The sequence below is a fragment of the Oryctolagus cuniculus genome, chromosome 9 (assembly GCF_051225735.1).
Source record: "Oryctolagus cuniculus isolate XC-2025 breed Fujian yellow rabbit chromosome 9, ASM5122573v1, whole genome shotgun sequence".
Lineage (NCBI taxonomy): Eukaryota > Metazoa > Chordata > Mammalia > Lagomorpha > Leporidae > Oryctolagus > Oryctolagus cuniculus.
The window spans coordinates 83351395-83377783 of NC_142875.1; the positions used below are offsets into that span (position 1 = coordinate 83351395).

Below are 26389 nucleotides of genomic sequence, written 5' to 3' on the forward strand. Positions count from 1 at the left end.
GGCCATTGGAGGGTGAACCAACGGCAAAGGAAGACCTTTCTCTCTGTCTCTCTCTCTCACTGTCCACTCTGCCTGTCGAGAAAAAGAAATTATTTTATTTATTTGAAAGACAGAGTTAGAGAGAGAGAGGAAGAGCCAGAGAGAGAGAGAGAGAGAGAGAGAGAGAGAGAGGTCTTCCATTTGCTGGTTCACTCCCCAGAAGACCACAATAGCCAGAGCTGAGCTGATCCAAAGCCAGGAGCCAGGAACTTCTTCCAGGTTTCCCATGTGGGTGCAGGGGTCCAAGCAGTTGGGCCATCTTTTACTGCTTTCCCAGGCCATAGCAGAGAGCTGGATTGGAAGTGGAGCAGCCAGGACTCCAACTAGCACCCATATGGGATGCTGGTGCTGCAGGTTGGGGCTTTAACCCGCTATGCCACAGTGCCAGCCCCATAAAGTTAGTTTTTGACATGTGATTTGACTACTGAGTATGATATGATGGGTCTTATAACAAGTACACGGGAAATGTTTAATATGAACAAATTATGCATGGAGATAAAAATTTTTTGCACTAAAATAAATGTCTTTTAAATGCATTTTCCACAGTTTTTTGAGACTTTTCCCATACCTATTTTCCCAAATGAAGAATTTTGGTGAGTTGTCCTGAGTTTTGACTTGGGAAATCCAGTCACTATTATCAGATAGCAAGGCTTTGAGATATGCAAACGGCAATATTTGCTCTAAGAATCTTCCTACGGCCTTTCTCAGCTCACGTGTGATCTTGCTGAATACTAAGAGGAAAACTGCCAACAGGCAATGAAGACTGTGTTTATGTCAGCAAGCCAGGAGGGGTAGTTGGGGTGCAAGAGAGGGCTACGCTGGAACCGTGAGCAGGCAATGGTGATGTTTGAATTGTCCCGAGGCAAAGAGGTCCTTGTGGTGCTCACTGTGCAGGTGCTGCCCCTGCTGCCCGGCCAGGTGGGCAGGGCTGAGTTCTTCCCCTGCAGAGCCCGGGAGAAGGGGTGTGACTTACCCCCGGGTCACTGGGCCTCTCAGGAGCATCTGAAAGAAGCCACTTCACCCACTCTGGAGAGGGGACACTTGCCAGTGTGCCGCCTATTGTCTGGTTTTTGCTTTTTAAACCTAGGTCTCCCCTTTCCTTTTGACGTCTTGGAGTGCTTTGCCTGTTCAGTGGGAGTAGCTCGGTGCAGTAAGTCAGGACAACTGGGCCCAGCTGTGGGTCTTGCTTCCCTGTGCCCCTTCTCTAGGCCTCTGCTCATCTGCAAAGCTGCAGAGCTGGACCAGAGGACTTCTGGGTACCCGGGCAGTAGAAATGCAGACTTTTCAGAAGGATCAGACGGCCCCAGCTCAGGTAGGACAGAGACAGGCAGCTGGAGCTGAAGCCATTCAACATGAAGGGAGGCACCCTCAGTACCTTCCATTCATTCTCCTTCTAGAATGTTGTTGGCAAATGTGCGCCAAGAAGTCCAAGACCCACTGCAGAGCAACGCAGGAGACTTGGGTCTTTAGGCATTGAGTCTCCCGGGTACGGAGGCCCTGGGAAGAAGCCGCTCCCTGGGGGGGACTCTCCAGAGGAACCTGTCTCATCACCCAAGCATGTGCGACCCCTGCATGACTGCCCTGTTTTGGGGACAGGGGTTTCAGATGTGGGATATCACTAAAGCAGCAGAAACAGTGGGTGGGCCCTCCTGGGTTGTCTCTGCTTGGCTTCTGCCAGTCAGATTGATGCCTAGGGACTGAATCAGCAACCCCCACAGAGCAAATCTTCAACAATTTATCATAGAGGGAGGACAGGAGGGTGGAATAGGCCTACAAGGGAGATCACAGGTTTTTGGATAATACAGTTGCTTCAAAATGTTTACAGGAAAATGCAATTAAATGTGGGGAGCAGCCCGGACTGGACTGAGTTGCTGGAATTAAGACTTATTCTGTGCATCTGCTCTCCCACGGTATGGCGCTGGGAGAGGAGGAAACAGCTTCCGCACGGCTGCCTCCAGTTCAACCAATAAACTGTAGGACTTGCTACTGATTGGAGGAGAGCAGCGTACTCGGCGTGTGGGCAGCCGAGTTGGGATTGGCGGAGGAGGACTATAAAGGAGGAGAGAGACGGCATGCACGGGGAACATCTAAGGGGAACATCTAGCTGAAGGAACACCTGTGCAGCCCCCGAGAAGAGCCGGCCGGCGGTGTGCCGCTCCCCTGCGGAAGTGGGGAATGCGGCCAGGGGGAACTGCCCTTCCACGGAGGTGGAAGGGATAGTAGCCAACCCGGGAAGAACCAGCAGCAAACCCGGGGAGGGCCGAGCAGACGAAAGAACAGCGCAGGGTCCTGTGTCGTTCCTCCACGAAGAGGGGGAGCGAAATAATGGTGCCGTGACTCGGATATGAAGCCTAGGCAGGGTTCAGTGTCGTTCCTCCACGAAGAGGGGGAGCGACAATTAAACATCGAGTTATGGGGGCCAGCACTACCTACATCCCATAACTGAATGTTGATTTGAGTCCTGGCTGCTCCACTTCTGATCAGTTCCCTGTTAATGTTCCTGGGAGAGCAGCAGAAGATGGCCTAAGTGCTTGGGCCCCTGCCACCCATGTGGGAGACCCAGACGGAGTTCCTGGCTCCTTGTTTTGATTAGGGACAGCCCAAGCCATTGTAGCCTTTTGGGGAATGAGCCAGCAGATCAAAGACCTCTTTCTCTCTTTGTCTCTCCCTCTCTCTGTCACTCTGTATTTCAAATAAATAAAATAAATCTTTTAAAAAGCAGGTGAATTGTTTTGATGCAAAACATTTGAAATCTGCACATAGTTTTTTCATAATATGCATTTTTCTGTGAATTTTTAGGTCACTCATGTACATGGATTTCAAAACCTTTTGCACCCAAATAAACATTTGTTCTTGTTATAATTAATTTATTTGAGAGACAGAGAGATGGGAAACAAAGCTCCTAGCCACTGGCTTAACTCCTCAAATGCTTGCAATATGCTGGGGTAGGCTTGGTCAAAGCTGGGTGCTGGAAACGCAATCCAGGCCTCCCATGTAGATGAGGGGAACCCAACTGCTTGAGCCATCACTGCTGCTTCCCAGAGTCCACAGGGGCAGAAAGCTGGAGACAGGAGCTGGAGCTGGATATTCAGCAAATGTGCTCCACTGTGGGATGTGGGCATCCAACCCTCTGGGCCAAACACATGCCCCTTAATTTTTAACTGCATTTTCCATGAACCTTTGGAAGTACCATCATATAGGGAAGTGGTGCTAGAGTAACTAATGGATAATATGTAAGAGAGCTTGCCAAATATACCCTGTAATCTAGGGGCACAGGGCCTGGGGCTGGGGAACCCTGGGCAGAGATCTGAGCAGCAGAACTCAAGCAGAACCCCCTGGCAGGCTGAGTGCTGGGAGTCAAGACAACCTCATACCTCAGTCTCAGGTGCAGGTGTGCCACAGCACCTGAGGCCACGCATAGGGCCCTGGTGTTGGGAGGAAGAGGCAGGTGGAGAGCTCCCCCTTGATGCAGCTCACCTGGATGAGGCTGTGCACAAACAGGTGTAGGTCCCCAGGCCCCAGATCTGAGGAGGAAGCAGGGAGAAGTGGTCAGAGGCCTCCCGCAACTTGCTGCGCTGTTTTCCAAGCTGCTCTCTCTTGTGGGCTCTGGTTTGCCTTGACTCAAGCTTTAACACTGCTCCACACCCACCCCACCAAAGGGAAAGACATTGAAAAAATTGTGTTTCTCCTTCTCGGCAGTTTGTGAAGGATATAGACACCGAGGGCTGTGGTCCAGCCCCCCTTTCATGTGGAAGCTGCCCAAGGAGAAGGGACGCCTGGACCAGGCCACCCAAGGGGCCCTGCTTCATTGTCCTACAGGGAGATGGCCAGCAACATCTCTGCCCATTGTCTTAGCTTTCACAGGGGAGCTGACACTGTGGATCTGATTTATGACACAGAGGTACCTCTGTCCCCAAATATGTACCTATTTCTCAATACAGATCTTCAAAACCAGTCACCAGGAAGTGGCTAGAGGGCACAAGGAACAAACTTCAGGGCGGCTGTTGGTTGAGCGCATGGAGGTCCTGGGTTGGCACCCCAGGGCTTCCACCCAGTGGCTGTATGACTTTGGGCAAGTCCCTGCTCTCTCTTTCCCTCAATTTCTTCATCTATAAAATAGAGAGAATAATACTGGTGCCTCCCTTGTAGAGTTGTTTGAAGAGGTTTAAAGAAATCAACCAAAAGCCGAGTGCTTAAAATAGTGGCTAGAATGTGACAACGGTCTTACATAATGAGAATAATAATGTTATTGTCAATCAGTTGTTAGGGTTGGTGGGTGAGTCACGCCATGAATCTTGTATTATCTTAGGGATGGCTACACCCTTGGAGAGGAGCAGATGGGCCAAGCATGAAACCGGGGAGTTCACAGCTGTCAAGAAGGCAGTGGTTATGAATAAGCGCATGTGCACCAACCATTGTGTTAAATTCTTTACAGGGGCCGGCACTGTGGCATAGCCAGTAGAGCGGCCACATGTAGTGCCGGCATCCTGTATGGGTGCTGGTTCAAGTCCCGGCTGCTCCACTTCCGATCCAGCTCTCTGTTATGACCTGGGAAGGCAGAAGATAGCCCAAGTCCATGGACCCCTGTACCCATGTGAGAGACCCAGAAGAAGCTCCTGGCTTCAGATCAGTGCAGCTCCAGCTATTGTAGCCATCTGGGGAGTGAATCAGAGGATGGAAGACCTCTCTCTCTCTCTGCTTCTGCATCTCTGTTAACTCTGCTTTTCAAATAAATAAATGCTTTACATACGTGGTTTCATTTATTCTTTGCTGGGGGTGAAATTGTGTCCCCTGCCAGATTCCTGTTAAATAACCCCAGGACTTGAGAATGGGGCCTCGGAAATAAGGTCATTACACACATCATTAGATAAGAGGAGGGCACCTGGAGTAGGAAGGGCCCCTCGTGCAATATGACGGGTGTCCTTCTAAGGGAACATTTGGAGGTAGACACACACAGAGAGGGAGTGCCATAAGATCACACTGACCCGGCAAGGAACATTGCAGACTGCGAGGAGACTCCAGAAGCCAGGGCAGGACCAGGAACTAATTCTACCACAGTCCTCAGAAGGAAGCAACCCTGCTGGGACCGCGGGCTCACACTCACAGCCCCAGAATGTTAGAAATACATTCCTGTGGTGTGAGCCCACAGCCTGGGGCACTTTGCTGTGGCCATCCTAGCAGATCTGTACTTGTTCACATCAGCCACTGGAGGTGAGCATTATCGAGTGAGTCTCAGAGGGGTTAAATGACTCACCCAAGTTGAAGGGCGAGTACGAGGCTAGACGGGGAGCCAGTGGCAGGTCCGCACCCCTCTGGAGCAGCACAGGCAAATACAGAAAGTTCTTGATGGGGCTGCTTCCCCTCCTTTGAGTCTCTGGAAAGCAAATCGGCTATAATGAGATTTGCAACCTTTATCTCTTAAGCCAGACAATAATTTGTCCTATTGACACCCTCTGTTTATTGTCCTATTATCCTCCCTGGCAGTGAGCAAACTTATTCTGAAAGTACCAGTCTGGTTACCTGTGTTGTGGTATAGCGGGTAGCATCCTATATGGAAGCCCATATGAGATCCAGCTGCTCCGCTTCCCATCCAGCTCCCTGCTGATGCTCCTGGGAAAGCAGCGGAAGACGGCCCAAGTGCCTGGGCCCCTGCACCCATGTGGGAGACCTCGAAGAAGCTCCTGGCTGCTGGCTTTGGCCTGGTCCAGTCCTGGCCATTGCAGCCATTTGGGGGAGTGAATCAGTGGATGGAAGATCTCTCTCTCCCTCTCTCTCTCTCTCTCTCTTTCTCTCTCTCTGTCTCTCTAACTGCCTTTCAAAAAAAAGTAAGTACCAGCCTGTTTTTAAAGGTGTTTTTAGGTCATGGCATAAAAGGGGTCAGCTGTGCTTCCTGTGGGATCAATAAGGGAGAGAGTAGTGATGGAGGTAGAACAGTGCCATGGAAAAGATGCCCCCGGGGATGCTGGATGATGCTCAGTTTCCTGGAGAGTAAGGTGACACACAGCTATGATCAGTCGTTTAAACATCTTTGGGAACCCATGTATCTGTTGACTCCTCGCATCAGGAGAGAAGGTTACTGAGACAAAGAGGGTTTGGAAGTGGAGGAGGAGGAGGAGGAGGAGGAGGAGCAGGACTCAGGTAACTGAAGCCTGGAGCACTGGGTGCTCTACAGACTCCACCTCAGTCCAAGAACGGCAGGTGGGGAGAGGGTGTGTCCTGAAGTTGAGATTGATTACTCTAGCCGGTGTCAAGTCCCACAAATGAAAAAGAGCTACCACAAATCGGGGGTTGTTGACTTACCCATTGTCTGCCCAGAACCTGCCTTTTTGCCTCTTGACTGCTGGTGAGAGACATGCGGCCAGGCCTGCCCAGGCTGTATCATTCCTTCAGATTTGCCTTCCTGGGGCTGGTAGTGAGCCCGGAGTTGGATTGACTTCAGGGCTGTGATCATCTATGTTCCCTACCATTTCAAAGGAGGAAAACTGTGTGCAGTAGGTGCCTATGAGGTCTACGCATACCACAGAGCAGAAACGAGAGCATTGGATGACAGTCCCATCTCTGATCCCAGCTGCTCCTAAGGCTGTCTGTGCAATGATCTGATGGCAACAACCAGCAACATTCCCTTCTAAGCCCAATTTGTTTATGTTATGCTTTTGTCTCTTGGACTCCAAAGAGTCTTATGCTGTACTGAGCATGGTTCTTACATTGTCTTTATTGAACAAGACTACTCTATAAGCAAAATTCAGGATGTTTGTGGGAAATAGAATTAAAAGATAAGTTCATTTTGGTGCAAAAATTTTTGACATTCCTGCATGAAACAGGTCTTCAAAAAGTTCATGGAAAATGCATATTATGAAAAAAGACTATGTGGGGATTTTGGAACTTTTTGCACAAAAATAACTTTTGGAATTTTATTTTCCATGAACTTTGTGGCATATCCTCATACAAAGTGGGTCTTTCATTTTGGAGAGTAAACCCATGTCTGAAAGAGATAAACAGCTTCATTCAGAAGAATTGAATAGTTTGCCCAGGGTCACCTAGCATATGGTGGATTGACTAAGTTTAAGCCCAAGGTGTCAGCCCAAGGTTGTACCAAATCCATGCTTTTTTGGTCCACATGTAAAGTTGTTGCCAGCAATTAAGTGGCCACCCAATTAAGGTATTTCCCAGTTTCCTGTATGCCCAGGTAGGTCCTGACCACAGCTATGGAATGGGGGGAAGGGACAAGTCTCACTTCCGGATGGGATTTTTATAGAGGCAAGTGTGCTTTCTCTAGTCTCCTACTGCCTACATGTGAATGGAGAGAACTAGGAGAACCCAAGACAGGTGGGGCTACCAGCTGGAGAGCCTGCTCTTTCAGTGAGAGAATAATATGCCCCTACTTGCCAGGAGTCCTGGGGGGTGGGGATTGTTACAGAGGACAGAAGCAAACTTCTATTGTGCTACCCAGTGGGAAACACAGGGTTTCTTTGTTACAGTGGCAAGCCTTACTCTTATCTGTCATGCTATCTTCTTTACAAGAAGCAACTTTCTGTCATCCTAATTCCCCACAACACAAAACAGCTCTCTTGGAGAGGTGCAATTTTAAATTCACAGAAAAATAACAACTGAGAAAGGAAATCTGAATCTGTCGCTTCATTCTCCTTGAGAGAATGCCAGAAATCGGCAGGCTCCTGAAATGTTTTGTGTGTCCCTATGATTTAAAGGAGGAAAATATTTGGGCTGAAAAATCAATTCAAAGAATGGAGACTGTCTGATCAGGCATGCTAGAACCCTAGCTGTTTGGCTCCTGGTTGATTAGTTTTTATTTGACAGGAATAATATATTCTGAAATAACTTACACACCATATTTCCAAGACAGGATTTCAATATATTTTAAATACACATTGGGAAGGGATTCAATATGCCTGACTCATCACAGGCAAGATGCTAATCTTGTAATCATGAGTTTAGATGGGAAGAAAATCGAGAGGCAGTAGGGAAACGGAATAGGATACAAGATGTGTCCCCACCTACAACATGATGAGCATCTGAGGGCGGACAGTTTAAAAAAAAGCTCATTAAAATAGGAAGTCTCCAACTTTGTGGCTTTAGATATCTTCAGGTGAATTTGATTTTCCAAATGAATCAGAAACCGAAGTTCTTAAATCTTCCCACTGTCATCAAGTTTTCTCAGAGCAGCGACTTGAGTTTGGCCCCTGGTTTGATACCTGACTGTGATCTCAGCATTTTGTTTGCTCTCAAATATCCTCCTCACCACCATGGAATGGACTCTAAGCTCACTGCACAGGAGCTGCCCCAGGCCAGCACATAGAAGCCCCCACCTCCACCCCATGCATCCCAGTGCCCGAGTGCTCAGTCCATGAAGTCTTTGCCTCCTTTGCTCACTCCCATGGCCTCCAAGATCTATCTCATCCATCCCATGGCTTAAAAAATTCCATCTAAATGCTAATGGCTGCCGCATCGTATCTCTAGCCTGACATCACTCCAAACTCAGACGACTCTCTCCAGCGCCTCCGCAGCTGAACTCCCAGCCTTGCACACCTCACCCTCACCATATTCCCTGTTCTAATTTTTGGGCTGAGACCCCAAACCTTGATGCCATTCTTGATTCTTCTCCTTCCCTACCCACCACCCTTAAAATATAGCAAATTTATTTGTGATAAAACTCACATAACATGAACTTCACTTTTTTTCTTTTTAAGATAGAGGAGGAGAGACAGCGAGAGAATCTTCCATCTGCTGGTTCGTTCCTGAAATGGCCGCAATGCTTGGAGTAATGCCAGGCCTAAGCCAGGAGCCCAAGCCTCCTCCAGGTCTCCCACATGGGTACCAGGCCCAAGTACTTGGGCTGCTGCTCCCCCAGGTGCACTAGCAGGGAGCTGGATCAGAAGTGAAGCAACCAGAACTCAATCTGGCACCCATATGGGATGCTGGTACTGCCCATAATGGCTTAACCCATTGTACCAGAGCATCAGCTGCACAAAGTTCACATTTTTAAAGTGTACAAGTTGAACAACCATCAGCACCAGCTGATTCCAGGCATTTTCACAAGTTCCCAAAGAAACCCATACCCATTAGCAGATATTCCCTATTCCTACCTCACCCCAGCCTCTGCTAACCTCTCAGCTACTTCACAGCTATATGGATTGGCCTATTCTGGATATCATATGTCTACAGAATAAGAACCCAACATGTGGGTTTTGGAGGCTGGCTTTTATTAATGTTTTGAGGTTCAGCCGTGTTGTCACGAGTCACTACTTCATTCCTTTTGTTGCTGAGTTCTATCCCATTGTTCACACATACCTCCCTCACCAGTTGATGGACATTTCCCTTGTTTATATTTGAGACTACTATAAATAATGCTGCAGTGAACATTCATATGCAAAGTGTTGTGTAAACATATGCTTTTGTCTTTGGCATATCTCTGTGAGTGCAATTGCTGGCTCATTTGATAATTTGAGGACTGGGTTGGGTATCATGGTACAGAGGGTTAAACCACTTCCTAGACACTGACATCCCATAGCAGAGCCCTGAATCCTCTGCTTCTGACCCAACTGTCTGCCAATGCACCCAGCAAAGCAGAGGAGGATGGCTCAAGTCCTTGGGTCACTGCCATCCACGTGGGAGACCCACATAAAGTTCCTGGTTCTTGGCTTGGGCCTGAGTCCAGCCTCAGTTCTTGCAGGCTTTTCAGGAGTGAACCAGTGGATGGTTTTGCCATGTTGCTCTGTCGCTCTGCCTTCCAATAAAGACATTTTTAAAATTATTTTTGAGAACTGCCAAAGTATTTTCCCAAGTAGCCGCACCATTTTAGTTTCCCACCAGCAAGTTAAAAGGACTCCAATTTCATCACATCCTTGCTAACATTTATTATTGTCTTCTGATTTTAGCCATCCTAATCAGTGTGAAGTGGTTTTTGTTTATTATTATCCTGTTAATATGGTATGTTACTTGGTTTTCATATGTTGAATCCCACTTGTGTTTCTGGGATAAATCCCATTTGGTCGGGATAAATCCCATTTGGTCATGTTGTATACAACTTTTTTTTTTGACAGGCAGAGTGGATAGTGAGAGAGAGAGACAGAGAGAAAGGTCTTCCTTTTTGCCATTGGTTCACCCTCCAATGGACACCGCTGCCAGTGCGCTGTGGCCAGCACATCACGCTGATCCAAAGCCAGGAGCCAGGTGCTTCTCCTGGTCTCCCATGCGGGTGCAGGGCCCAAGCACTTGGGACATCCTCCACTGCACTCCCTGGCCACAGCAGAGAGCTGGCCTAGAAGAGGGGCAACCGGGACAGAATCCAGCGCCCCGACCAGGACTAGAACCCAGTGTGCCAGCGACACAGGCGGAAGATTAGCCTAGTAAGCCGCAGCGCTGGCCTGTATATGTCTTTTAATGTATTGCTGGATTCAGTCTGGTAGGATTTTGTTGAGGATTTTTGTAACTAAGGTGATTATAGATGTTAATCTCTTTTTTTTTTTTTTTCTTGTGATGTCTTTGGCTTTGGCATCAGGCTCAGGGATGAGTTGGGGAGTGTTTCTGCTTGTTCTGTTTTTTAAAAAGAAGATTGTGTGGAGAATCACTGTTAATTCTCCTCTAAATATTTGAAAGGATTCACCGGTATGTCATCTGAGTCTTGCTTTTCTGTGTGTGTGTGTGTGTGTGTGTGTGTGTGTGTTTAAATTAGTAATCCAATCCTTTTTACTTGGATTTTCTTTTCCCTCTGATCCAGTTTGAATAGCTTATGTCTTGTAAGGAATGCGTATATTTCACCTAGCTTTTCCAATTTGCTGGCAATTGTTCATAGCATTTCCTTATAATTATTTTCATTTTTTAAGGTTGGTAGTAATGTCTCTTGCATTCTTGATTTTTGTTTTTTCTTTTTCAGTTTTTTCTCTTCCCCTGCCTTGATCAAAGTAGGCCAAGTTTGCAATTTGGGTGATACTTTTAAAGAATCAACTTTTGGTTCCGTTGATTTTTATATTATTTTTCTAATTTCTATTATTTATTTTCACTCTAGTATTTATTATTTACTTTCTGGGACTTGCTTTGTGTTTGGCAACTTCATTTTTCAAATCTCTTAATGTGGAAAGTAACTGACATAAGATCCTTTTTGTGTTTAGGTTTTTATGGCTACAAATTTCTCTCCAAGCTGTCCTGGGTGTGGCCACTGCGTTCCAGTGAGTTCTGTAGTCTTTCCTTCTTTCTTGTTGCTAGAAGCTTCTCTAATCCGTCACCAAGTCCTCCAGTCTCTACCTTCTGTGGCCTGTCTTCAATGTCTTTTCTGAAACCCTTTGGGCTCGAGGTGTTTGGGAATTCACATGGTTTTGAATTTTGAAAGATCAGGAAAACCTAATAAGCCCAAATAGACTCTGGCAGCACCCTATAAGCAGTCATATATTTCTGTAGCAGGACATGGAAATACTAACTTCCAGCGGGTTAAAAGCTGTGAAGTAAGCTCGGGTTACGTTTCCCTGCCAAATAAATTCGGCTCACCTGTATTAGAAGGAAGCCTTCGAGGTCTGGGATTGTAAAGCAGGGGCCGTTGGCCTGGGTGTGGAGAAGCACACGGCTTCTCTCTGGCTGCGCAGTGGCCGTCCTGGGCCAGCGGGCACCCGCTTTCACCTCGCCGTGCCAGAAAGCTCCACTCCGACCGCCCTGGGATCTCCTGGCAACACAGCAGCAAGCGATTCCTGTTAAAACGGAAGTCCTGTCCCATCACGCTTCTACCTCACACCTCCGAGAACAAATGGAACAACAGCCAAGAGCCGGTGCCCAGGCCTCTTCTCCACGGCCCGCCTCCCTCCTGCTGCCACTCTTCCCTCTCTGACCTCATGGCCTTGGCTGCCCCCAGGGCTTTTGCACTCGCGCTTCCCTCTGCCTCTGCAACTCTACTGCAGATCGGCGCATGCCCCGCTTTGCTTCTTTCCAGCATTTTCTTAATCCCCCTTAGCGTCCTCACTCCATGATCAACCTGTTAGACACAGGAACCACATTTCCTTGGATATTTATTTATTTATTTATTTATTTTGACAGGCAGAGTGGACAATGAGAGAGAGAGACAGAGAGACAGGTCTTCCTTTGCTGTTGGTTCACCCTCCAATGGCCGCCGAGGCCAGTGCGCCGCGCTGATCCTTGGATCTTCTTACCTTTCCTGCCTTCCTGCTCTCCACAGCACCTGTCACCATCCAATATTCGGAAGGTCTCTTTGTTCGCTTTGGTTTCTGGTAGCCCGTTCCTCCCCTCCCCCCCCCCCCACACCCCCGAGAGGACAGAATTTTGATACTCCTTTGCTGAATCTCCTATACTTGGTACAGCGGTGCGCGGTAGGCATCTGGTAGACTTGCTGAAAGGGTGGACGAATCAGACCTGCTCGTCTGATCCCGGAGTAGGCAAATCTGTCATTTGTTTTCTGGGCTGCTCTCACAGAGTGCTTCAGACTGAGCTACTGAGACAGCAGCAGTCCATTTTCTGACAGTTGTGGAGGCTGAAGTCCAAGATCGAGGTGTCAGCAGGGCTGGTGTCTTCCTCGGTCCCCCCTGCTTGGGGTGCAGATGACAAGATGCCTGTTTTGCAGTTGTCCCCACATAAGCCTTCCCCCATCTGGGTGGCTTAAATCTCCTCTTTTTCATAAGGCCAGCAGGCAGACTGGACTAAGGCAGACCTTAATGGCCTTGATTAGCAATAGTTGCTTTTTAAAAGGTCCTGGCATTGTGGCTCAGTGAGTCAAGCCACTGCTTGGAATGCTGGCATCCCACATGGGAGCACTGATTCAAGGCCTGGTCCAGCTGCCTGCCAGTGTATCTGGAAAAGCAGTGGAAGATGGCCCAAGTACCTTGGCCCCTGCCACCCACGTAGGAGACATGGATGGAGTTCCTGGCTCCTGGCTTTGGCCTGACCCAAACCTGGCTATTGTAGCCTTTTGGGGAATGAACCAACAGCTGAAGGATCCCTGCCCCCACTCCCTGCCACCACCTCTCCCTCTATCTCTGTGGCTCTGCTTTCCTAAATAAATATTTTTTTAAAGCCCTATCTGCAAGTGTAGTTACTTCCCATCTCCTGGGAGTTAAGACTTCAATATGTGAATCCTGGGAGGTGGTGGCCCATGGTTCAGCCCATAGCATCTAGCAATACTCTCTGATGTGAGTGGTCAGGGGGCTGGATTGCTGGCTTGTGTGTGTAGGTGAAGCAGTGAAATGATCCGCCTCCTACGCTTCCCACGTTCCACTGATTCACTCCACATGCCTTCCCGCTGGCCCAGGACAGTCTAGTAAGGGATGGTAGATGGGCTGGGGACATTTATCAAGCTCATTAGGAAACGTGAAATAATGGAAGAAGTGAATCAGTGAGATGGCCTTAGGAAGGTCACAGAGCTTAATTTCTGGTGGCGGCAGGACCTTCAATATAAAGAGAGGTACAAAGGCAAACAAATTGACATGGTGGTCTGACCACCTGCACCATGCCCAGAAATGTTCAAATTCCAAGGCTTACGGGTGACACTTCAGCAAAGGCCCCCTGCCCTAGTGCATTGTAACATAAAATGAGGACTCTTGATGGCAAGGGGCTGCTGCCTTCCCCAAGGCTCCCATTCCATCTCCAACTCCCTACCTTCACCCTCTAAACACGTGCGGACTACAAGGGAATGTCAAAAAGTTCACAGAAGATGGAATTAAAAGATACCCCTATTTTGGGGCAAATGATTTTGAAATCCAGGTGTGATTTTTTTCCTCATATGCATTTTCATGAACTTTTTGAAGATGTCTCATGGGAATGGATTTCAATTGCTTTTTTTACACCAAAATAAACCTACCTCTGAATTCCATTTGCTGTGAGTTTCTGTGCTGTCCTTGTATTTGGGACAGGGGCTATTTGGATAGGATGCAAGCATGGGTCTAAATGCTGGGGGGTCCATGCATCCCGACACAAAACACCTGGTAGGGAAAGTTCCCTCCAAGTCCCATTGCCCGCACGTCCTCCTTTCCCAAAGCAAACTCGCGGGTGCAGACATCGTTTGAGCCTCCACCTAGGCACAGGCCCCTCAAGCTGTGAAACCGGCAGGAACACCTTCTCTGCCAGAGACCATCTTAGACAATGCAGCCAACACAAAAGAGGAAAGACCTTCGCGGTGCTGTTGGCGGCGGAGGTGGGAGATGTTTTGTCATCCTCTGCGGACACGTGGACGTAGATCACTGGAGCCCTGTGGCTTCTCAGCAGACCTGTTGGTTTTCCAAAATGGAAACAGAACAGATGAGCACAAACCAGCTCTGTCTGCTCTTTCTAAATAAAAACGCGAGACTCAACTTGGCCCAGATCTGGCCGTTCTATTCCGCCTGGAGGAGGCCTGTGTCTCTCTCTGACATTGCCCAAGTGTGTATCTTGTGAGATAAAAGGACTGAAGCAAATAACATCTAGTTATAGCAACAGAACCTGGGGTGAGATCCTGCCTGGGGCTTTGTTCCTCCAGCTGCTGACACTAAAAGGAACACTCAACGGTGCAGTAGAATAGAATCCAGGACAGGCTGCTGTCGCTTTGTGTCGCTGGGGGGAGAAGTAGGAGGACCTTCAAAAAGTTCATGGAAAATGAGTTTGCTGAAAAAGCTCTGCGTGGATTTCAAAATTCTTCTGCACCAAAATGAACTTATCCTTTAATTCCATTTTCCATAATTTTTAAAATAATATTTATGTATTTTAAAAACAGAGTTACAGAGAGGCAGAGGCAGAGAGTGAGAGAGGTCTTCCATCTGATGGTTCACTCCCCAGATGGCTGCACCGGTGGGAACTGGGTCAATCCAAAGCCAGGAGCCAGGAGCTTCTTCCAGGTCTCCCACGTGGGGGCAGGGGCCCAAGAACTTGGGCCATCTTCCACTGTGTTCCCAAGCACAGTAAGCAGGAAGCTGGATCAGAAGTGGAGCATCCAGGACTTGAACCCGTGGCCATAGGGGATGCTGGCACTGCATGCATTGCCTTTACCTGCTACGCCACAGGGCCAGTCCCCACAAACTTTTATAAGGATTTATTTATTTGAAAGGTAGGGTAACAGAGAGGGAGAGACAGTGCAGGGAGGGGAGAACTTCCATCCACTGGTTTACTCCCCAAATGGTCAGGGTTGGGCCAGGCCAAAGCCGGGAGCCTGGCACTCCATCCAGGTCTTCCACATGGGTGGCAGGGGCCCAAGGACTTGGGTCATATTCTGCTGCATTCCCAGCACATTAGCAAGGAACTGAATTGGAAGTGGAACAGTCAGGCTCAAACAGGTGCTGCTACGGGATGCTAGCATTGCAGGTGCTGGCTTAGCTGCTGCACCACAGTGTGGGCCCCTCCATAAATATTTTGAAATATGCTGATTTTATAGCCTGAGGGTAATGGCTTTGTGAGTGAAGTTTATTTTAGGGAGCTGGTTGTGCAGTGGGAGGGGAGGAGGCAGAGATAAGAGAGGCAGGGTTGAGGTCTTATAACCTAGTCATTGGAAAGTATGCAAATTGTTCTCCATAATCAGACAAATAGTTGTCTAAGATAATGGGGAGGTGAAAGATTTTTCTTTATTCTTATGCATCTGACATTTGGGCAGGCATTTTACCTGGATGCTTTCATTTTAAATACTTCTAACTGCTTTTGTCATCAGCACTATAGCCCCAGGTCAGGATTACCTGGCTACAGAGGCACAGGGGACAGGATGGATCCAGTGAGCTCCCTGCTTCCCAGCACCAGGTCAATCCAGCCCCGGCATTCCAGGGAGGTGCAGGGCCAGCTTGAGGGGGCCCCCCCGTGGATGCCAGGAGAGTGGCTCAGCTAGGGTCCTCGGCGCGTGCTCCGCTTCTCTGAATTCCCACTCTCAGCTGCCCATTTCCCACTCTCCTTCCACGGTCAACACTCAGAGGGAGTGACAAGCTTGCCTTTGAACTCTGGTTTTGCCGGACATTATTATACTTCCTGGGCTTCACTTTCTTCATGTGTTATAGTGGGTCGAGGTGAGGATTGGAGCCAAGGTACAGACGGCATAGTGCTCTGCGCCAAGTAGCTGCTCAACCAGAAGGTAGGTATTGTTACCACTAAGGAAGTGCTCTCTTAACACGGGCTCCATAGGGCCCCAGGAAAGGCGTGGCCTGGTTCCAAGAGCACAGCGATCCTCTGTTGAGGGGGTGATGGATACCTGCGCGGCTTGCAGCCTCCTCCTCCAATTCCGCGTTTTCCAGAACAATCCCCATTTTCTTCGGTCAGCAACACCTGCTTTTTTATGTCAAAGCTGTTATTCCTCCTTGGGGTGGTACAGTCACTAATCCTGATGTTGTTAAGCAACCGCAGTGCAGAACTGAGTGTGCACTTGAGCAAAGCACACAGAACATACACATCACATAGCCGAGCCCCAGGCATGGTCTGCACGGCAATGGGAGGAGAGAAATCACACCCAGATGTGGATGAATGATGGTGCCACGCGGGCTCTTGGTCCTCACAAGGTGCCTGCATTGTCAATGAACTGTGATGACCCCAAAGAGGGGACTTCCAAAGGTCACAGCTAGAAGTTTCCCAGGCTTTTGTGCAGGGAGCTTAGTTTTGGACAGAGGCTCTTTCAACATTCCAACAGGGAATTAGTGAGCCCCAGGCCCGTTTTCATGGACATTATCACACTGCTGATTGGAGAAGGACAACTTACCCAGGTAGGGAAGGGCTCCAGACTCGAATCACTCAATCCATGCCACCTGTCAGCAGCCAGTGTGTTCTCTTACGGAAGGAAAATGCCTTGACTGCTGCACAGAGAGGGAAAACCGTTTGATTACATTCTGCTCACCTCCAGGGCAAACCAAAGAATGCTTGGCCTTTCCATGGTCATGATGTCTTTCCCAACACTCCTTATCTGCTTCATCTTTTGCTTGACATTTGTTGTCCCCATGCTGTGCCCGAAGAAAATCCACAGAAAACAGGACACAACTTCTTACTAGGATCAATCGATTTCCTGACAAGGCGCTCCTTCCTAAAGGCCCCATGTTTGTTTTCAGTGATGGCTTAGTGGTTTCTTCTGTCATCCCCAAGGTGATGAAAGAATGAAAACAATGAAAAGTAAGAATTTTCCCCCTTCTTTCTCAAGAAAGGGACAAGAAAAGTCCCTTGGGGAAGAGAGGTAACACGGAGAATATCACAGCGTTTGGAGAAAACTAACTTTTATTAAATCTCTACCTCGTGCTAGGGTCTCTCCAGCCACAGTCTGATTTGAGTCTCCCAGAAACCCAGTGAAGTAAACTCTTGTCTTCCACCTTGTGGGCAAGGAGACTCGTGCCTACAGAGGTTCAGAGACTGGTCATTAAGAAAATGGCCCGGTATCAAACCCAGCACTGTCTGACTGCTCATTTGGGACTCACTGGTTTGACCTCTCTGTCCTACCACCAACTAATCTTGTCCTGTAATTATTTTGACAGTTGTTCTCAGCCAATGACTCACGGGCTTATGAATCCAGTGAACACTGGACTCGAAAGAGCAGCCTCCTACAGAGGCCATCACAGGTCAGCCAATGGTCTAAGGAGGTCATCATGAAGGAAACGTGGGCATACTCACCAGTGCCTTTTCCTACCCTGAGAACCTGGTTTATCCCAATCACCGAACTTGACTTTGTCCCAGGTGGCTGCAAGGCTCTGGGACAAAAGAGGCTATCATTTGCAACTTCAACTCTGAGCTGAGGGGTAATTGGTTTCGCATTAGTTCTGGGCCCTTTTCTACAAGTTACAAGCCCAACCGTTTTCCAGGAATCATGAAGAATTTGCTGTTCAGAAAAGTTCACCCAGAGCCATCTGGGAGGACAGATGCTGCTCCATCCACAGGCCCTTGTCAAGCAGGTCTGATTTTTCGAGAGAAGTGGGAAGTCTTTATTTTCATTGGAAACTTCCAGAATTTCAAATGCTGGTGTTCAATTTTGAAATATGCTCTAAATGCTTGTCTGTGGCTGCGCTTAGCCTACTGCTGCCCCTTGGGGCCTCTGGTTTAGAGGCATGGGGCTGTGATGGGGCTCACGGAAGTGTCCAAGAAGGAAGAAGAGCCCTCTGCTCTTTGGACTCCTCCTGAGCCTTTTCCTTGCGCCTGGTGCATAGTCCAGGGAGCCCGCTCTCCAGCCTGTGAGTTCCAATGGAGAATGTGGACTCATTTTTAGATCATGAGGGTACGTATTCCCAAGTCCTTGGGCCTGCAGCCGAGTCCTGGGTCTCCTCTGGCTGCTCTGCTGGCAACCAACTGAGCTGCCAACCCTGTTGTCCATGGCATGTCTCCACAGCAGCAAAGAGCCGGGTTTCGGCTGGGCGGCTGGCTAGTCCCTCTGCCCTTGTCTCTCCCTTCATCCTTTAACATGCAGTAAGAAGGCAAACAGCCTTGAACTTGCAGGGCTTCAGCTGCCGGGCAGAGGGGAGGCAGCGTCATGGTGAGTGTGGATCATGATGTGAGACAGCAGAGTCAGCCTGCGAACTTAAAGTGTCAAAGCAATGCACAAGCCCGCCTCTGACAGCAGCTGGACACATCTGCCCTTTTTGTCATGAGCAGAGAGCTGAAACTTCTAAGCAGCTGTGACACTTTATTTTTATTTTGTTTCATTTTTAAAAGTAAAGGGAGAGCAGCCAGTTCATTTGCATGATCTCTGGCAGTTCATTTCCAACAGAGCCAGACAGAGAGATACACGGGTAAATGGTTGTCATGGAAACCAGGGAGCATCGCTCCCCTCCAAGGTCTGAAGGAAGGATGATGAGAAGTTTAAGTAATCACCATGGAAACCTGGATCAGAGTCAAGGTGGGTTCAGACCTCCAGCATGCTAACTGGCAGATAGGTCTCTGGGGACCAGGGTCTCGGGAGGAGGTTAATCCTGTCTGTCCACTATGGCTCCTAGCATCTGGGCTGCTCCACGCACTACTTCCACAGCCACAGGCTCAGAGCATCGGTGAGGAGTCAGCAGCAAGCTGAGTGTGTTCCTCTGCAGCTCAGCCTTCCATTCCCCTAATACCAGGGGCGTCTTGAGATGTCTGCTACCCATTTCCCCATCCACCAGTTTCCTCAGTGTGGGTGTCAGGGAGCCCTCGGATCTCTGATCACAGAATGGAACCATGCCGGGGACTGTAATTCAGCCCTGGTTTCTCCGTGGCTGTGATGGAGACACAGGCTGCCTTCATGTTCATTCATAACAGCAGCGAAGCCAGAGTTTTCTGCCTTAGATAAACAACAGCACCTGAAACCCTGTCCCAGCTGCAGGGCTGCCTCAGCAATCTTTGGTTTCAGCTGTTACAGGTTCCCCCTCCTGTCTGAGGTCCGTGCATTTGGGAATGGGTTTAGCTGATCCTGAACCCAGCTATGAAGTCCAGGAGAAGGTCAAGAATGATTCCAAGGTGCATGGTAGGGTCCCTGCGTGCAGAGGGAGCCAGTGGGATGGGGTGACTCACCTTCCTCGCTTGCTGACAGGGGTATGACTCTTCAGTGTCCCCTTAGGGATGGGAGCTGGTGCCATGGCACATGGGCAGGTTGGGACACACCCCTCACTGTAAAGTGACTCAGGCATGGGAACTGTGGGCACATGGTGGGGTGGGGGAGGCCACACCTCCTGGAGTGTGATGCCCAGGGCACTGCTTGGGAGGGAGAGGGAGGTGGTTCTGCTTCTGACTTAACAAATATGTTCATGCAGAAAGCATCTTTTAATTAATTAATTTATTTGAAAGGTAGAGAGCGAGAGAGAAGTCTTCTATCCTCTGGTTCACTCCTCAGATGGCTGCAATGTACAGAGCTGTGCTGATCCAAAGCCAGGAGCAAGGAGCTTCTTCTGGGTCTCCCGCGTGGGTGCTGGGGCCCAAGGACTTGGACCATCTTCTATTGCTTTCCCAGGCCATAGAGAGAGTTGGATCGGAAGTGGAGCAGCCGGGACTAGAACCAGCACCCATACGGGATGCCGGCACTATAGGTGGCAGCTTTACCCACTACACCACATCACCAGCCCCAGAAAATATTTCTTGAGCATCTACCACGTGATGTTGTAAGTGCTTAAGACACAGCAGTGAACAAACAGCTAAGAATCCCTGTCTTTGAAGGATGATAGGTTTCAAACAACAAACGCAGTAGACATGGGCTACCCGAAGCTGACTAGATGAATGGATTCAAAGGAGGCTGGAGCGAGGTAAGGGGATTGGGAATGCTAGGGGCATGGTAAGGTCGCACAGAGAAGGGGAATTTGAGTACAGACAAAAAAGCTTAGAAGTGAGCTAGCTGGACATTTGCTAGAGAAGCTGCCAGACCAAGGGGGAACCAGAAGAAAGGTCCCAATATGTTCAAGGCAATTGGTGCTATTGGAACAGAGTGAGGAAGGGCTGGACGCTGGAGATGAGGCCAGAGAGGTAAGGGTTGGGGTCCATCACACAGGGCCCAGCACAACTTACACTTTTTTTTGTTTGTTTGTTTGTTTATTACCTGACAGACAGAGTGAATGAGCTCTCATTTACTGGTTCACTCCCCACATGCCTGTGATGGTCTCGGCTAGGCCAGGCCTAAGCCTGGATCTGAAAACTCAATCAAGTCTCCCATGTGGGCGGCAAGAACCCAAGTACTGGAGCCATCACCTGCTGCCTCCCAGGATTTGCATTGGCAGGAAGCTGAAGTCAGGAGCAGAGGTACGTTTCTAACCCAGGCACTCTGAAGGGGGATGTGGATGTCTCGACCTGCATCGTAGCTCCTGGGCCACATGTGCACCCCAAGAGCTTGTTTTTGACATTGAGTGAGATGGGAGCCTGCTGGAGGATCTGAGGGGATCTGACTTCTAGTGTTCCAGGATCCCCCTGGCTGTGTGGAGGAGGACGGAGGGAAGCAGGGAGAGAAGATAGTTCCTACAGCTGGTTGTAGGCTGCTGAGAAGGGGCCAGAGCCTGTGTGCACCTTGTAGGTAGAGCCAGCACATTGGTGTGGATTTCGAGAGAATGAGTCTGGGTGGACCAGTGGGTTCCCTGCCTCATCAACTCTAAGCATGGATCCAGCACCAGTGGGGGTGGGGAAGATGGCAGAACAGGGGAGCAAGATGATCCAGCTTCAGGTTTGGACTTGGTTTTAACGTCCATGATCTATCCGTTAGCAAGCAGTGATAACCGGAAATAACAGACGGAAGTCGGGGGCGGGGGGCTGGCTCAGAGGTGTACATCTGGGAGTGGATGAGATCTGAGAGTGGGGCTGGAAGAGATCATCAAGGGAGCGATGCCGACATGAAAGGCCAAGGACTGAACTCCGGGGCTCCAGTGTGAAGGCAGGAAGTGCTGCGGGGAACAAGCAGGGGCGACGCAAAAGGAAGGAAAAGCAGGAGAGGCTGGGGTCTAGAAGCCGAGTGAGAGGGAGCTGGGAAGGCAGCCGGAGCTTCAAGCGCCGAGAGGGCCAATGAGACGGAGATTAGTCAGTGGGTCCAGCAACAGGGGGGCGTCACTGATGCTTGTGGGCACAGCGTTGGTGGCACTGTGGGGACAACGGCTGCACTGGAGTCTCTTAGGGAGTTGGAAAGGGCAAGTACGGGAAACTCTCCAGGATGCCCATGCAATGCCCTCTGAGCTTCAGTGTCATCATTGTAACATTCTGCCTGGAACCTTGCACATAGCGGGTTAAAAAGTCGCCAGAGTGGCCGGCGCGCCGTGGCTCACTAGGCTAATCCTCTGCCTTGCGGCGCCGGCACACCGGGTTCTAGTCCTGGTCGGGGCGCCGGATTCTGTCCCGGTTGCCCCTCTTCCAGGCCAGCTCTCTGCTGTGGCCAGGGAGTGCAGTGGAGGATGGCCCAAGTGCTTGGGCCCTGCACCCCATGGGAGACCAGGAGAAGTACCTGGATCCTGCCATCAGAGCAGCGCAGTGTGCCGGCCGCAGCAGCCATTGGAGGGTGAACCAACGGCAAAGGAAGACCTTTCTCTCTGTCTCTCTCTCTCTGTCCACTCTGCTTGTCAAAAAAAAAAAAAAAAAAAAAAAAAAAAGTCGCCAGAGTGATGCTGATCCAGGGAACGTTCCTCTTCATAACATGGGGAACTGGCTCACAACAAATGCTGGTTTGCTGGCATCTTTGTCATTGGGAGCTGTAATCAATTTCAGTGCCCAGGCTCTCTGTGACATGAGGAGGAAAAGGGGGCAGACAAGACTCTCCCAGCTGGGTGAGGACCCTGAGCACCTGAGCTGGAAACTGAAGCTTCGCATCACAGCTCTGCTAGTGGCTGAGCTGGGGATAGAACTCAAAGGTACTTGTTCTGGAGACACTGTTTATTTATTGATTGGTTTATTTGAGATTTGGGGCACTGGGGACGTAGGTTCCCATTTGCTGGTTCACTCCCCAAGTGCCTGCAACAGATGAGGCTGGGCCAGGCTAGCTGCAACTCAATCCATGTTTCCCGAGTGGGTGGCAGGCACCCAATGACTCGAGCCATCATGGCTGCCTCCCAGGGAATGCATTCGTGGGAAGCTGGAATTGGGAATGGGGCCAGGACTCTAACCTAGTATTCTACCGCAGGCTGTGAGCATTCCCTGGTAGTCCGAATGCCCACCCCTGGAGTGAGTGCTTTCACTCTGTCCAGATCTTGAACTGCTATTCGCTTCAGTGCCAAAGGCTCAAGGCTGAACTTCAGTTTCATGTGATTCATAGCCATTGTCATTCCCAAAAACCAAATTTCCCAATACCAAGAAATTCTAACACAAGCTCCCAAGAAACTTCTTAACCACTGCCCATCTTTGGTGAACAATTTAGTGATTTCAGCATTGGTGAATCCGAGCTGTACAGAGCAGCTTTCCTTGGGAGATAATGTGTGTTCTCTGGCTGAGAACAGGGGAGCAGAAAGGGGTCTCGCGGCAGCTCTCTTGTCACAAAGAAGCAAGGTGTGCTTTCAGACGAGGCTGAGACCTTGGAAATAAGGCATCGCTGATTCTCAGTTACGTTCAGTGGCAAATAGAACTAGATCCAAAGGCTACAACGAAGGAAAAATGAGGATTCCAGTCCTCTCCAGGGCTCATAAATGCTTGGGCATGGCTGGGCTGGGAGGTATCACACAAAAATGGCTGCCACTGTTTTATGCGGGTGACTGATTTCAGGCGTTCAGCCTGGCCGGGAGACCTTTCGGGTACCTGGGTTGGATTCTCAGCACCCTCTCTGGATTCCAGCTTCCAGCCATTGCAGATCCCGGGAGGCAGTGATCATCAAGTAGCCGGGCTCCTGCCACCCACGTCGGGGACCTGCATTGAGTTCCTGCTCCCAGCTTCAGCTCAAGCTCTGTTCCAATTGTTGCAGTTTGGAGAGGGTGAGCCAGGAGATGGACTTGTTTTCTCTGCCTCTTAAATAGATATAAATAAAAGGACATGCAATATTTTATGTACTAAAAATGCACTGCTTGGTGAGGGGAAACCAGTCTCTTAAAATCCAGGCTTGGGGCTGGAGGTGGAGTTAGGAAGAGGAGAAGGGAGACAACGTAGTTACAGGGCAGTTACCACAGAAGTGACAGTAACCCCAGAGAATGAAATGGCCTGCCAAGGTGTCCAGCAAAAATGGCCCCAATTCCACCTTGGATTCGGTTCCCTGCTAATGCGCCTGGGAAAGCAGTGGAAGATGGCGCACATGCTTGGGTCCCTGACGTCCATGAGGGAGACCCAGATGGAGTTCCAGGCTCCTAGCTTTGGCCTGGCCCAGCCTCTGCTGTTGCAGCCACTTGGGGAGTTAATCAGCAAATGGAAGATTTCTCTCTCTCTCTCTCTCTCTCTCTCTCTCTCTCTCTCTCTCCTCTCCCCTCTCTGTAACTCTGCCTTTCAAATAACTCTTATTAAAAAAAAAAAAAAAAACAAACCAACAGGCCATGCAGCTCACTAGAAGGATTCTGATGGTGGATACTGACATTGTGTGACATGGATTTTGCTGTTACTTCCACACATAAGGACAGAGCTCCTGGTGTGTGTGTGTGCGAAGCCCTCCCAGCTCTGTCTCTCCTGCAGCCTCCTGGGGGTGAGGCAGATGGAACTCAGTGCAAACTCAGAAGTAGAGGAGCTCTAATTCTTGGTCTGCCCTGGAGTTCTGAGCAGAGCGTGGGGGGCTCGCTGCAAGGCAGAACTAGACAGACGGGAGGCAGCCCAGGGTGTGACATCGGAAGGAGAGGAGGGCAAAGGTGGGAGAGGTAGGAGCGGTACCTACGACCAGAGCAGGGGGCTGGGAGCTGGAGATGACGGTGTTCAGGGCCTCGTAGTCCTTTAGCTAGGAACCAAAGAGCGAGAAAACGCCAATTAGTATGAACACCACATGCCAGGTCGAGCAGGAATTCCCGACAATGCCCACATCCCTCCTTTGTGGTCCATTTCTGGAGGGAGAAAGAAACCACTTGTTCAGAGCCAGGGACGCTTTCCACAAACACACACTTGTGTGGGCGGACGCGTGGGGGTGGCCTGGCGGAGGGTGTAGCAGTTTTCTCCTCCCTGTGCATCGCTCCAGGCTAAGAGCAGAACAGACAATTCCTGGGTTTTCTGTCTGACAGACTGTGCTGAAGTTTCTAGTGCCTATTTTAGATTCTTCCAAGAAAATCTGAACGCTGCCCACAGAGCTGCAGGGGGCTTTCTCAGAAAAATAATCCATCCTCCCCGGAGAACAGGCGTAAATGCCAGCTCTGCTGAGTATCAGGCTGGGGGTGCTGAAAGGACTCATCTCCTTGACCTTGGAAACAGAGCTGAGACCGATGTGGGGGCTGGGGGACCAGGGTCTTGGGCCAGGGCCAGTCTCAGCTGCGAGACTGCAGACTTGGTGGGGTCTGGGGCCACAGCAATGCTCAATAATGGAATTCTGGTGATCACTGCACAGCACACTAAACTTGCTAACCGTCTGGGAACTGGACAATAAAGATGGGTAAATTTTACAGTATGTAAATCGTCGTTCAATAAAGTTGAAGAAAAAAAGCGCATTGTTCCAACTACCCTCAAGAAACACATCATATCATTACAGTGTTTCTGTTGTCAGATTACTGTTATCTTCTTGGATCCTGCTTCTTGAATCATGTTTGCCTTCTACGGCATCACTGGTGCTTTGTTTTTTCAGTTTGTGTTTGCAAGTTTCTTGACTCTCATTTGCCAAATGCTGTTTATTGTCTTGGTCCAGGCTTTCTTCCCCTTTAACTTTCCTTATCACGTATCAGATATGCGTAGTAGTTTTCCTATCCTTTCCTTTCACTCAATAATACTTACTACCACTCTTTTCTTGCAGAAGACTCCTTCATTAAGAAGCTTCTTGGGGGCGAGGGGGGCTGGTGTTGTGGTATAGTGGCTAAAGCCGCCACCTGCGGTGCCCGCATCCCATCTGGGCCCTGGTTCAAGTCCCAGCTGCTCCACTTTAAATCCAGCTCTCTGCTACTGCCTGGGAAAGCAGTAGAAGATGGCCCAAGACCTAGGGCCCCTGCACCCGCATGGGAGAACTAGAAGAAGCTCCTGGCTCCTGACTTCAGATCAGCGCAGCTCTGGTGGTTGCAGCCAATTGCGGAGTGAACCAGCAGGTGGAAGACCCCTCCCTCTCTCTGCCTCTGCTTCTGCTCTGCCTCTCTCTAACTCTGCCTTTCAAATAAATAAATACATCTTTTTTTTTTTTTAAAGAATCATTTCTACCTGGTTTAAGCTTGATTTGTTTAGAGAGGTGGAGGGTCCTTGGTGGGCACCTGTGACACCCCCCCCAAAGCACAGTGTCTTGATTTTTTATGCACTTGAGAAACCCCCGTTTAGCCTCTCGGAGGCGGTAGGAATCAGTTTCAGGGCCACCATTGTGGTACGGATCCTGAGACTGGCTGCTCATCTGAGTTAGCTCTTGTTCTGCAAGCAGAAGGCAAAACACCTCCTGCAGGCAGACCCCCTGGATGCCTGGAGCCAGGACCCCCACACCAATCCACCAGGAAGTGCAGACGGGTCAATTCCCTGAGCTTCTCGACCCCAGTTCTTTGTCACCATTTGTGCCATTCTCTGCATCTCCTGGCATCTGTTCGTTCCTCAGCTGGGCCAGCAGCGACTGATTCAGGAACAGTTACTACTCTGATTTATTGCATTGCCTGGGTAGTGTACTTGGAGGGAGAGGGAGCCGGCTAGCAAATTCCAATTTTCCTTCTATCTTATTTTATTTGCTTACCTGAGTAACTCAGTCTCCCTGCACTTTCCAATGGAGATAGCTCATTGAGCTCGTGGCGTCCTCTGAGCCCTGGGCATCTTCTTCCAAGTTCTAAGGAGACCAGAGAGGTGACAGCCGCTGCTCTGGGCAGCTTCTTGCCAGGCCATCGCTGCAGGCGAGAGCGCCCTCCTCTCCACTTCTTCACTCCTGGTTTACTTTGCATCCCTGTGGCCCTGCTCCTCATCCTTGCGGGCCTATCTGCTATGC

The 26389-nt window shown here is 49.6% G+C and overlaps 1 pseudogene; it reads right to left on the reverse strand.

The window, feature by feature from the left end:
- Positions 1-25032, reverse strand: part of LOC108178795 (cilia- and flagella-associated protein 337-like) — a 58542-nt pseudogene extending 33510 nt beyond the window's left edge.
- Between the last annotated feature and the right edge of the window lie 1357 nt (positions 25033-26389).